The sequence below is a fragment of the Mustela lutreola genome, chromosome 5 (assembly GCF_030435805.1).
Source record: "Mustela lutreola isolate mMusLut2 chromosome 5, mMusLut2.pri, whole genome shotgun sequence".
Taxonomy (NCBI): domain Eukaryota; kingdom Metazoa; phylum Chordata; class Mammalia; order Carnivora; family Mustelidae; genus Mustela; species Mustela lutreola.
The window spans coordinates 136924418-136938567 of NC_081294.1; positions in this window are offsets into that span (position 1 = coordinate 136924418).

Consider the following 14150-nt stretch of genomic DNA (forward strand, 5'->3'; position numbering starts at 1 on the left):
CAGAAACCCAGTTGGGTGGCATCAGTTTGACTTCCAAGCGAACAACAGTTCATGGCATCTACATCATAAGTCTTCAGAAGACCTGGGAGGAGCTGTTTCAGGTGATTGATGACATCGTTGCCATCGAAGATTCCACTGATGTCAATGTCCTAGCCTCCAAGAATACTGGCCAGGGAGCTATGCTGAAATTTGTTGCTGTCACCAGAGCTACTAGGGTTATTGACCGCTTCACTCTGGAACCTTCGGGAGCTCGACTTCCAGTGATTCCTGATCTCAGGGCCAACCGCCAGCTTCCCACAGAGGCGTCTTCCATTAACCTGCCTACCATTATTGCTCTGTGCAACAGACTCTCCTGGGAGCTCCCTCTACAGCGCCACGGCGTGGAGCGGCACGAGAGCTCGCTCAGTCCTTTGGTTCCCGCGGCTGCCCCCTGTGGGAAGTTCTGCGCATGCGCGGCACCATTTCCCGTGAGCACCCGCGGGGTTCACGCCTGATCTCGCCCTCTCTGACGTGTTCTGGAGAGACTGAGGAAGAAGAGCAGGTCACTTTTGAAAAGGCTGTGACCCGGAGGAACTCCCGGGTGGGTGGGACTGCTCCAGTTCCCAGATTTACTGCTACTCCCTCACCCGAGGAGGCAGGCTGGGGTTGCCCTCTGCACCGCCTCAGCACTTCCCCGCGGAGGACCACCGCGCTGGGCCTCCACTGAGGACCAGGCGCGAGTGCCCTTGCTCAGGCCGCTGAGTAGGTAGGAACGACCCCTGCAGTGGTCTCCAAGCTGTTCTTCCACAGGCTCTTAACCCGGACTCAAACCAGAGAGAGGGTTCAAAATCGTGTCACTAGACGAGAGGTCATGAGCCAGCCAGGTAAAGCCTGGAACAGGCTTATAGATGTTTTATTTGTTTGTTTATGTATTTTTCAATGAAAAAGATACAGTTTTAAAGCCAGGAGATTTTCCTGGTAAGGTGTGGTTTTCAGCTGTTTGAGGGATCGTTTAGGCATGGTTGCAGGTGGGGACATGCGACGCTCCGGTGGGCTGACCCGGTCCTGGGCCCCCCCCCCCCCCATCCCTCACCCTCGGCTGCCTCTTCCACTCAGCTTGTGCATTAGCTACTATTTATCATGCTGCTTGTGTGTGTGTTTTATTTTTATTTTGATTTTTAGACCCAGGAAACTTTTCTTACTCCACGGATTTCCTTATTTTTGTTACTCTTTAGCCCTTATAGGCCATATTTATGTTTATGGCCACAACCATTCATAGTGTCTTCATTAGTGAAATCAGAAAGATAAGCTGGGAGATGTATTTTTCAAACCGAAGATCCTGTGATTCTGTTTATATATATGCAGAGAAGGGGGAAATGGAGTAACCAGAATAAGGAGAGATGTAGGGCGGTCATGAGAAAGAGCCGCTTGAAAAAAATGGGAAGGAAGCATTGTACTCTTTCCTGATGGAGATTTTGAACTCTCTTTATCCTTAACATAAAGAATGCTAATCCCTTACATTCCTACAATGCCTTGGTACTTTTTAAAGTGCTGTCATATACAAAGAACTTCTTTGAGTCCATTTCATGAAGGCTTTTTTTTTTTTTTTTAATAGAAAGGACATAGATGATAGTAGATAATCCATCTAGGATGAAGTCATTGGAGTGTGTGTGTGTTGGGGGGAAAGGGGGATACATTAAAGACCTTATTCTGGTTTCTTCCTGCTGTATAATTCTATTTTTCACCAAGGCTTTGACCTTTTCTAACAGACTAGTAAATACACTGCAAAGGAATGAAACAGAACATGTTGGCTCCTTACGACGATGGTTTAACCCAGGTTCCCCTTATTACACTGATTTATGAGGCAGGTGGTATTACGAATCACCAAGCTTATTACAACTATTTTCATTTCGGTATTGTAAATCTAAAGCTCACCATGATATCTAGAAATAGCTGGAGAGATGGTAATTTCTGTTAAGTCACATGCCTTTTGTGCATGTAGAAGTCATTTGGCAGATCTCTCTTTTTTCCATTTCCACCTAAGTCGGAATTTGTAGGGAAACAAGGTTGGGATGAGTATCTAAACCCTTGAGGGTAGTGTTGTGCTTGAGAAAGACACTGGCTTCAGATTTCGGAAGCTGGGGTCGTGGGCTTGCTCTTTATCCTTCCTATGAACTTGGCTCATCTATAAAAAAGGAAGGTTACTTCAACAAAGGCTGGCTTCTCTTGTGAGCTGGACACATGGATCCCCGGATGGGTGTATCCCATGGCTTTCATCTCTTGCCTCCCTCCCTTGACAGTATGAACTGTTCCTTCTCAATACTGTTGAAGACAGAATTTTACAACTTCCTTGGGGAACAAGTGTTTGGCCGTGGTTGCTCAGGTCCCTTTTAAAGACAATATGCAGGTATATTTGAGCTTTGAGAGTTGGTTGTATCAGACAGGTGGGGGGTACACTTAGATTCAGGGATGAAGTGAAACACAGCTATGTGGTGGTATTTCTTCTGACTTCCTTTTGCAGTTGGTATCTTATCCTCCAGTAGAGCTCTTGTATCTGATTATTCAAAGTCTTTTGATCACTCAGACGACCTCACAACTATGTCCTTTTGTCTTGCCCTTTCCTTAAGAACCTAGCCCCTCAGATTCATCTGTCAAAATTGAGATGTCCTAGTTTAGTGAGGTGCTACTCCCTAATCTGATAGTGTAGTTTACAAGTAGGTGTTAAGGGCAGTGACTGACTCATTTGCCATTGTTTGCTTTCTAATCAGGTACATGCACATCACAATGCACAGACCCTTTATTATCACTAATGATAGAATTATAAATACGAAATGGTTGATGAGGAAAAGTCTTTTGGGTCAGGGATCAGCAGTCTTTCCCACAGTCAGAATAAAGCTAATGAAGGAGGTAAAACTATAGCAGAGCCCAGTATGCTGTAGTGTAAAGACATTCAAAAATGACCTTCTTAGGCCTCACAGGTGCAGTCTTCTGAAATGGGACCTTTTAATAGGAATACTCTAGGTTCCTTCTTTGATTGTGCAGGCATAATACTAGCACTAGAAAATTTTATCATTAGTGAAGATTTGACCTCTTGTAGAAAATTCATTGCTGGGTTTTGGGGGATGAAGCTGAGAAGGCATTTATGCAGACTGATTTTATAACGATAGAGTGCCATGTCCTAAACCCCACGGCTTTGTCAGCTAGGAGAAAAGAAACACAATAATGACAGGAAAACTACTCTTACTGTACAGTGAGAAAGAACATATGGGCTATCATGTGGTTTAGGGGCACCTTTTAAGAGTAAAGTTCTTTAAAATAAGCAAAATTTGCCCTGTTAAAAGCTACTTATGTTCTGAACCTTATTTAACATTCAACCTACAGCATTTGACCTTCATTTTCATGCTGTGTTATACTGGTAGTTATTAATGGATTTCATTTGATATGATAGTTTTAAAATTAGACAAGATTGCTAGCCAAAGCACTCTTAATGCCTTTGATCAGGAAGTGAAGAGGATTCTCTCTGGGCAAACAATGGATGTTTTCAGGCCCTTAAAAAAGGGAACATCAACCCAATTGGTTTGTTACTCTTTTGATTTTTTTAGATGCACACCCCTCACCCCTATCCCCCATTACTTCATTGGTTTATTTGTTTACTGCTATATAATGTCCAATAAAAGAAAACATAAAATACACCTGCATTTAAGGAAAAAGATCCTTTGGACATGAAATCATTTCCAGATAAAGGGCGAATATTATTGTTTCTTTGTTCAAAGAAATTATTTTCTGTTTCATGCTCAGTTCGTTCTGTGCTTTTATTTTTCGGTTGAACGTGCTCTCTGTGACCTCTTAGCCAACACAAGCCTTTGATATGTATTGTATGATTATAAAAATGTTATGCCAAGTTGAATAGGCAAACCTATAACCAGTGGGATTTATGGAGCAGACTTGCTGCTAACGGTGCTGTAGCACGCCTGTCTTCTTAGAAATGCTAGGTTAATTAAACATGGGGATTTAGAACTTTAGTTTTTTTGTATTATTGTAATTTTTAAATTATTATAATTTTTAAAACAGATTATTATTTTCTTGCATGTCTAAAGGTAGATCTTTATTAATAATAATTTCTGAAACATTTGCATAAGTTTTTAAAGTCCCTGGTGTTTTACATAAATTATTTCTTTTAGTCTTCACCATTTTACAGATGAAAATGTGAGGCTCAGGAGTATCTTGTTGTTTTATTAGTGTCAAGTATCTTGTGAGTGGTGAATCTAATATTTAAATATGGTTTTCTAACTCTTGTCCTGGGATAGTGGGAGACAAATTTGTTGTGGTTCTTTACAAGTCTATTAATGTTATTTTTCTTCTTTTGAAACCTTGGTTTTCCTATATTTCCTTCTTGATTGACTGAAAGAATTTCTAAGTGTTGAGTATTCTTTTTTTCCCTGTCTCCCTTTCCACAATGGACCTTTCCCTGCTTGACAAAAGAGAGGCATGATTCTCATCCATTCTGAATCTACTACGCTCTATTGCCATGGGGTGAAAAGACTTCCTATGGCCTCCTAATAGATACTTCCTAAATACATTCTTTTGAGAAAAATATTTAAAATAACAGAACAGATTCCTAAAGGTCTATTTAAGGGCATGGGACCTTGCTTTACTCGTAGAATAAAATTAAAGAACTAATCCTGACTGCACTCCTGTGAGGAACCATGTAGAAAACTCCTGAGAATTTTTTCACTTTGTAATGGGAAATCTGAGATATCTTTTCTCTGACTCCTGCCCCCATTGGTTGAAGGATGCTATGGTCATTAAATCCCCATGCATTGCAGGCTGCTTAGCACAGGGTTGAGCAAGCTCCTGTAACCATGAATGCAGCTTGCTGGTAGAGAATCTCAGAGAGTTTTTTTCAGTGGGGAGGCTGTGTGTGTGCAGGAAACTATGCTGTGTTACTGCAGGTAAACTCTGAGGTAGGCTGAAGGAATGTATAATCGTGCATGCGTGCATATGACTCTGTGTTTTCAGATTTCAGTGAAGCTTTGATGACCTCATATATTAAGATGTCATTGTGTAATAGGGACCTATCCAGACATTCCAGGATTTTGCCTTAGCCAGTCTGCTCTCATCATAGAGCTTTCTGAAAGAGATAGAAACATAAAAAGGATAGTTGTAAACAAGAAGTACAGTATTACATTGTTAAATGGGAGCCTCTTATCCCAGTGCAGAGCTCTCTGGAATATTGGGTTGGAGCTCATGACTTTAGCTTAAATCCTAAGTGGCACCTCTTTCTAACCTTACACCAAGTTCCTACTACTTTTTTAGTCATAGGGCTTGAAAGGATCATTATGGGTGAATGAGGATGATTATAGTCCATATGTGTATTCCCTGTATATAAAAACAGGTTCATTACAAGGAGTAGATTGACGTGATTATGAGGGCTGGCAAGGCAAGTCTGAGTCCTTCAGGGCTGTCAGGAACGGCAGGCTGGAAACCTTTGGTATGAACTGCAGCTGCTGTCCACAGGCAGAATTTCTTTTACTTTACAGAAAGCCTCTACTCAACTGTTAAAGCCTTTCGACTGATGGAATGAGACTTACCAGATTATCTGGGATAATTTCCCTTACTTAAAGTGAACTGATTATGTTCTTTAATCAAAATACCTTCATAGCAATGGGTAGTTTAATGTTAGATTGAATAGTAGGGAGCTATAGTCTAGCCAAATTGACACAAAATTGCCATAGAGGACAGAGGAAGAAAGAGGAATTATCTGGGACTCACCCAGATAAGGCAGGACCTGGCTCTTATTTTTTCTTATGTTCTGAAAAGAAAGTGGTAATGAAAGCCACATACTTAAACTTGACCTTTACTTTGACTTTAAGCCCATCCATTTGTAAGTTTAGTTCTTTTGGTGATGGGAATTGATCTAGTTAGATTGGTATCACCTCCTCAGGAACAGCTAAATTGGGGTGGTACAATTCTGGTACCAGTTCTTTTTTTTTTTTAAATTATGTTCAGTTAGCCACCATATAATACATCATTAGTTTTTGATATAGTGTTCAATGATTCATTAGTTGTGTGTAGTACCCAGTGCTCTGATGCCAGTTCTAATGCATACGATACATACACACACACACACACACACACACACACACACACACACATATATATATTTATTTATTTAATTAATTTTTTTTTCCCTCTCAGCACCAAGTAATTCTTAGACACTGTCTACTTGGACATAGCCATCAGATCCCACAGGTTAAGGGTTCAGTCCTACAAGAGTGCCCTCTCCCACACCCTACTTCACATGCTAGCCACAAATCCAGAGTTGTCACCCATGTTTCTCCTTACTGGCTATAGATTGCAGAGTCAAAGGACACCCTCTTTGGGTTCAGTTTATTTGTTGGAATGGCTCATAGAACTCAGATAAATGTTTTACTTAATAAATTACTGGCCTTTTATAAAAGGAATAGTCAAATGAAAGGAATGCATAGGGCAAGGTTTGTGGGAAGGGTCATGGAACTTCCATACTCTCCCCAAGAGTACCACTCTTCACACATCTCTATATGCTCACCAGTGAGGAAACTCTCCAAATCCTGCCCTTTTGAGTTTTTATTATATAAGTATGATTGATACAACTCATTGTATCAACTGTCCTAGGCAGTTGATTCAGTTTCCAGCCACTCCCTTCCCTGGAGGTCTGGGTGGGAATGAAAGTTCTAATTTTCTAATCTTCTTGTTGGCTCCACTGTTAAATTCCAAAAGCTGTTTTGTTAACATAACAAAAGAGGCCTTTATCTCTCTTCTTACCTAGATTCCAAGGGTTTTTAGAAGCTCTGTGCCAGAAATGGATAGCAACCAAGGTCAAATATATACCTTCTTTATTGTAAATTATAATGTCACAATAGGTTAGAAGAATTTTCCCACTTTTCTCCCCAAAGCATGGATGGATAGATAGATATGTAGGTGTGTGTGTGTGTAAATTTTTTTTTTCTTTTAAGCAAATAGGCTAAAAGCCAGACCTGTTGTTTACTAGAGATATGGCTGGTTGCTCTTTGCAGGGGACCTGTAGGGAATGAGAAAGTCCATCTCCCTATATGTAATTGCTTACCAATTGCTCTTACACAGTTGTCTGGGATCAGTGAGAAACTGGGAAGTTCTGGCTTGTCAGGGATGCTTGTCTGCTGTCATACCATAGTATTTCTAAAATGGGTTGTATTAAAATATCCTTTAAGCTAATACAAAGTTATATTTTGATTGGCTATTCCTTTTCTTACCCTTTGTGTTTTACACTTAATGTTGTCTAACCTACCACACTTGTACATGTTATACAGTGGGCAGTTCACAATGTTAAACTCATCACTAATTACCATCAATTCAAAAAGGACCAAATTCAAACAAGATGAATACAGTATTTTCTATTATTAATTTTCTATAAAGAAATTAAAGCCCAGAAATGTACTCACTCGTCTTGTAGAAATTGTTTAATGAAGTCCAAGTATGAAAATAATCCTTACCCAATGTTTCTCTTTTGTGTAGTCCCAAACAGAGAACACTTTACCCATGTACCTAATTCATGACCAAATACCTTCTTTAGCAGCTATAGCTTGAGCTGTATCTAGTGTAGATCCTTCATGATCTCCAAAATTGTACTCATTCATCAATTAGTCGGATGTTTCTGAAGTTCCAAAATCTAGGAAGATACATAATATCTTACCACTATGGGCACATTCATAAATTTACAAAATACTACTCCTCAGCTATTGTGGTAATTTTGCTGAACAAAAACTGGTATTCCTAAAACTCATTATGTTTTATAGACTATCATTCTAATTGCTAACTGTAGGGCATGCTTGAATCTAATCTATGTATTGTGATACATACAATGGAGGGACTCTCTCATTGGGTATTAACAGAGAACTATTTCTGTTTTTTTTGGGGGGGTGGGATTTATCGATAGCTACTATCTCCTTTCTCCTCTGGTAACAAAGAAGCAATGAAACAACATTTTCCTCTTTGTAAAGTTCAGTTTTTGGTTCTTTCCTGAGGATCTTTTCTACTCTTTAGTTGTCAATCTTTTGGGAACTTTTTAAGAAAGATTTTGTTTTGTTTTTGCTGTACACTCTTAATCAAAAGATTAAAGGAGAGACTAGTAAAAAAGGACTCTGTTTGGAAGTGATAGAACAATAAAAATTAATTAGAGAGCATGCAAGAATTGACAATCCAGTCAATACAGAAAAAAACCTTCCATTTTGAAATTAAAAAAAGAATAAATAATTCATTGGTCAAATGAGAAATCATAATGGAAGTCAGAAATAGCATGATACTGAATGGCAAATACTGCATATAAAACTTGTAATAGGATACAACTAAAATGCTCTTTGAGAACAATTTATATCCTGAAGTGTTTATATTGGAAAAGAGAAAAGGCTAAAAATTATTAATGAGTAAGCACTCTAAGAGTTCAGAGAATGAGAAGGAATGAATTCAGAGAAAATAAAAAATGTAATGAAGAAAAAATCAAATATCAGTAAAATAGAAAACACTTCTAACGAAGAGGATCAAAAACTATTAAGCAACTTGTTGAAAAGCTCATTAAATTTGTGTCTGACAATATTGATCAACTTAAAGGAAAAAAACCAAGAATAATGGCACAAATGCACTAAGAATGAAAAAGGAAGTACAGATTCAAATATATGGTAAAAATACAAAGAATTTCACAAATTCTCTGTATTTGTGAATAATAAATTTGAAATAATAAATAAAAAAATTTATATTTAAAATAAATTTTTTTGAATAAATTTGAAACAATAAATAATAAAAATCCAAAAAAATGCTACATTCAAGGAGAAATGATCAGCAAAAATAAACCTATAACCATTAGGGAAATGTAACCCAAAGAGTGAAGACTTATAACAAATATAAAAGCAAGCTTTTCAGGTACCTTTTACTAACCATTCAAGAAACATTACCAGTGGGGATGCCTGGGTGGCTCAGTTGGTTAAGCAACTGCTTTCGGCTCAGGTCATGATCCCAGCGATCGAGTCCCACATTGGGCTCCTTGCTCAGCAGGGAGCCTGCTTCTCTCTCTGCCTCTGCCTGCCATTCTGTCTGCCTGTGCTCGCTCTCTCCCCATCCCTCTCTCTGATAAATAAATAAAATCTTTAAAAAAAAAAAAAAGAAAAAAGAAACATTACCAGTATTGCTGAAAATCTTCAAGAGTATACACATAGAAAAGCATAAGCTATAACTCGTGTTATGGGACCAGTATAAGTATTCGGATCAAATGAAAAAATGCCTACATGAAAAAGTAATTAAAAGTCAAATTCGATGATGAAGGTAGATGCAAATATCCAAAACAAGGAATAAACTTAACCAAATTGGTGAAAGACTTGTGCACTGAAAATTATAAAGCATTAGTGAAGGAAGTGAAAGAAGATAGGGATAAATGGAAAGTTCATGGATTGGAAGAATTAATATTGGTAAAGTGTCCATACTACCCAATGTGATCTGTAGTTTCATTGCAATCCCTATCAAAATTCCAAAGGCATTCTTTTCAAAAATAGAAAAAAAACCTCTTAAATTCAATGGAACCACGAAAACTCCAAATAATCAATACCTTCTTGAGCAAGAAGAACAAGCTGGATGCATCATGTTTTCTGATTTCAAACTGTACTGCAAAGCTTTAGTAATCAAAACAGAATGGCCCTCGCATAAAAAGACACACATAGAGGAGTGGAACAGAACGGAGAGCCCAGAAATACATCTACAACTTTATGGTCAGTTGAACTTGACAAGAGTACCAAGTTCTGTCTTGGGGAAAGAACTGTCTCTTCAAAAATAGCTTGATTGTGGTGATTATTTCCTAATGTATACCTATGTCAAAACATCAAGTTGTATACGTTAAATATATATATAATTTGTGTATGTTATATCACAATAATTTTGAAAAAAGAAATTGTGTACATTGTTTGGGCTATATACTTTTCCCAGAAGTTCTTATCATATATATTATTATGTAATATTTTAGTAGTTGGTTGTGGTATATATTTACTCCACTAAACTGTGAGTGAACTCATTGTGGACAAGGAATACAAATTAATCATCTTCATATGAGCAAATTCTTGGAGCATGGTAGATGCTCAATATGTGTTTTGTGGAATCCATGTGTAAATGCTGGGGTAAATTTGGGATCACCAAATATGAGTGTTCTTAAGATTCCTGGACTGTGTAGATCCTATATCCCAACTTTTATCATAAAAAAACCAATAAAAATGGTTGGGGTTTCCATTTTTATAGCTACTAAAATGAGGAAGAATTTGTCCTTGGTAGAGTAGTAATTTATTGTCCAATTAGTGAAACTAATGAATGTTGTAGTGCAAGCAAAAGGGTTACAGAACCAAACACCTAATGAAAATATGGGCATTGGAAAAGGATAAAGAGAATTAGACAAAGCCAGGAACAAAGTCATAAAACTCTTATGATGAAACATTACAAGTAATCCAGTAACATTAATTTTATATATATGGAAGGTGACATCTGCAGATTGGTTATACCCTAATAATTCAGGCCTGAGATTTATGGAGATGAGATATCTTTAAGGATAATGATAGATAATTGTAATTCCAGACAGTTTTGTGACAAGGAAATTGAAACGAATAATATGAATACAGTACATCTGACAGGAATTACTTGTTTCCTGAACGTGTGTTCCAGCACATAGAAAGAAGAGGCAGAGAAACACAGTAGAGTTCAAAGAATTTTAATTGCAGGGCTTGTGAAGATTATCCGAAGCTGTCTATCCATCAAAAGTGCCTACCATAGGGCAGTGTGGTACAGTAGATAGGTATGAGTTAAGAATCAGATGGAAATGGGATTAAAATTCAGTTTTGCTATTAGCAACTGAACTTTAAGAAATTTACTTAATTTCCTTCCATCTGAATTTCTTCATCTATAAAATGGGAATCATAATACCATAAAAATTACATGAGTTCATGATAAATTAATAAAACTAAGTATTTGGAACATAGTTGATACTTTAAAAAGGCCCTTCAGTTTTGGTTTCATTTTTTACATTTTTTTGGTAAGTTTTTATTTTAATTCCTGTTAGTTAACTTGAGGTGTTACATTAGTTTCAGGTGTGCAGTATAGTAAGTCAGCACTTCCATACATCCCTTTATGTTCAGCACAACTAATGCCCTCCTTAATTCCTATCACCTAGTTCAGCCACCCCCCCCCCAATCTCTCCTCTGGTAACCATCATTTTATTCTCTATAATTAAGAGTCTGTGTTTTAATTTCTCTTTTTTCCCCCCTTTGCTCATTTGCTTTGTTTCTTATATTTTACATATGAGTAGAATCATATGATGTTTGTCTTTTTCTGAATGACCTCCGTTACTTAGCAGTATACTGTCTAGCTCCATCTATGTCTTTGCAAATGGCAAGATTTCATTCTTTTTTATAGCTGAATAATATTCCATTATATATAAACCACATCATCTTTATTCATCACCTGATGGACACTTGAGCTGTTTCCATATCTTGGCTTTTGTAAATACAGTTTTGTTTATTTCACTGATCTTAAAATTTACCTAGTAATCCATACCACTGACACATGAAAGCAACCCAGTTATTTAATAATTCAAGAAATATGAAGTGAGAGTCATCAAAGATTTTATTTTTTTGTAGGAGAGAGAGCACAAGCAGAAGGAGTGGCAGGCAGAGGAAGAAGCAGACCCCTTGGTTAACAGGGAGCTGGATGTGGACATCTGACACCAGGAGTCTGGTGTCAGGACCTGAGCCGAAGGCAGACACTTAACTGACTGAGCCACCCAGACATTACCATCAGATCATTTTTTTAAATGCTAAAGATACACAGGTGTAACTGGGCAGACATGGTTCCTGACTTCATAGAGTTTACATTCTAGTAGGCAGGATAGATAAATAATGAAACAAAATACCATTATAAGTTGTGGTAACTGTAGGAAGGGGACAAGTTGAAATTATGGGGAAATAGTGAAATATTAGGGAGTAGGGATCAGAAATCTACTGTATTAAAAGAGGAAAATGTATCAGTTTAAGAGAAAAGTAACAACTTATTACAGTAAATTCAGAATATGCACAAGTTGGCAAGATACTATAGAGAAACAATAGTGTGAGCAAATGAAATAATGATTTTATTATGGGCTGAGCAACTGATGTCTAGGTAGTTTCACTTTGGAAGAAGACTGGGGCTGGATTTGGCAAAGAAAGAGATAGATCATCATGGGTTGCAGTTTGGATTAGAGGTAAAAGGTCCATAGCAAACTTGACCACTTAAGAACTTGTTGGATATTGAAGTTCTGCTGTCTTTTCCATGACTTGGTCAGGGCAAGTAAGTGAGGACTTTGTGAATCCTGTTACCACATATATAATGTCTAATATTTTCAGTCTGTACTCGAGAAATTGAGAGGGAGCAAGACAAACAGTAAAACATGAGGTGGGGGAAGAATTGATAGTGTGATGAGTAAAGGGTTTTTAGGTAACTGTGTGAGGGTAACCACCACTGATTTCTTTGAGAGTAACTGAAGGTTTTGGATAAAATCTTAAACAGTATTGCCTTCAAGGCAATAGAGAGCAATACGGTAGTGAAAAAATTAAAGGAATGAGATCTTAGAAAAGCAAGGAACCAAGAAAGATGAGCCCAGTATTTGACTTATAAGACAAAATGAGAATTACAAAGGCACCACGTATATTGGATGTCACTGAAGCATTACTTGTAATAGTGAGAGTCCAACATACCTTAAAGGATGATCGGTGATTGGAGAGACAAATAGATGGTCATATGATAGAGTATTGCCCAGAGTATAAATAGAATTAAACATATCTACATTGATCCACGTGGGTAGGATTTCCAAAATACAGCATTGAATAAAATGAGCAAGTCCCATGAAATGCATAGATTTATATATTTTTCAGGCATGCACAAATAATTAGATATATTTTTATACATACATATTTAAGAAAGGAATAAAATAGTTGTTTAATATAGGTAAAATCCTACTTTAAGACATTGCTTGCAGTTACAGGAGCTGAAACCATACTTGACAGAGAGATAGTCTAACAAAGAAAAAAGCCCCTAAACTACATACATAATACTACTCAACCTACTGAATTTTCTACCTCTTTATAAACTCAGATATTATTTGGAAATAATAGCTTGCATAAATATTTGCTTTTTCAACTGGGTACAAATTATTTCTCCAAGTATAATTTTATATGTGATGATAGGTATATAAGAATATAATAATGAAGCTTAGAAGGCATTGATTTATGGCATTAAATATCTTTTGCAGGAATAGGGATGGGACTGGGGATAATAGAGAAAAGAAATGCACACAAAAAAATTTGGGACCATATCTGTTCTGCTAATAATATTATGCCATTAACTGGAGGGTGCTTTTTTTTTTTTTAAAGATCTTATTTTTATTTATTTGACAGACAGAGATCACAAGTAGGCAGAGAGGCAGGCAGAGAGAGAGGAGGAAGCAGGCTCCCTGCTGAGCAGAGAGCCTGATTTGGGACTCGATCCCAGGACCCTGAGATCATGACCTGAGCCAAAGGCAGAGGCTTTAACCCACTGAGCCACCCAGGCACCCCTGGAGGGTGCTTTCGATTGAAATCTATGCAGTTATGGCTTGTGAATAACTCCAGTATGAAAAATACACTTTATAATTTGATATGTTATTTAAACTCTTACATAATGAAAAGGAGAGTTTTTCAAAGGGGGAGAAGTAATACACTATATCATCTTGGTTTTTCAAGGGAAATAAATGAACAGAGTATGAATAGGCAAGAAAATTCTCAGGACCTCTATGTGATCTCCAGTTCTGCGAAATCCCTAAAACAATAGCTTCAACAACTGTCACCTGGGCATCTGTTAGTAAAGAAAATGTTGATTACAATGTTTATATGATTAATCAGTAATCAGTGTAACTTTAAAACTCTTAGAAACATGGTGTAGCGCATACTTGAAACAGTGATTTAATTCAAACCTCTGTTGGTGGAAATATTATTTACTCTCATATTTTGTTGAGGTACCTTGTGCAATAGACAAGCAATCTCTGATAGTGGATAGATTGAAATTTTCACTGTGAGAATATTTAATGTGTTCACTCAGTATGGTTGTTCAACACCAGT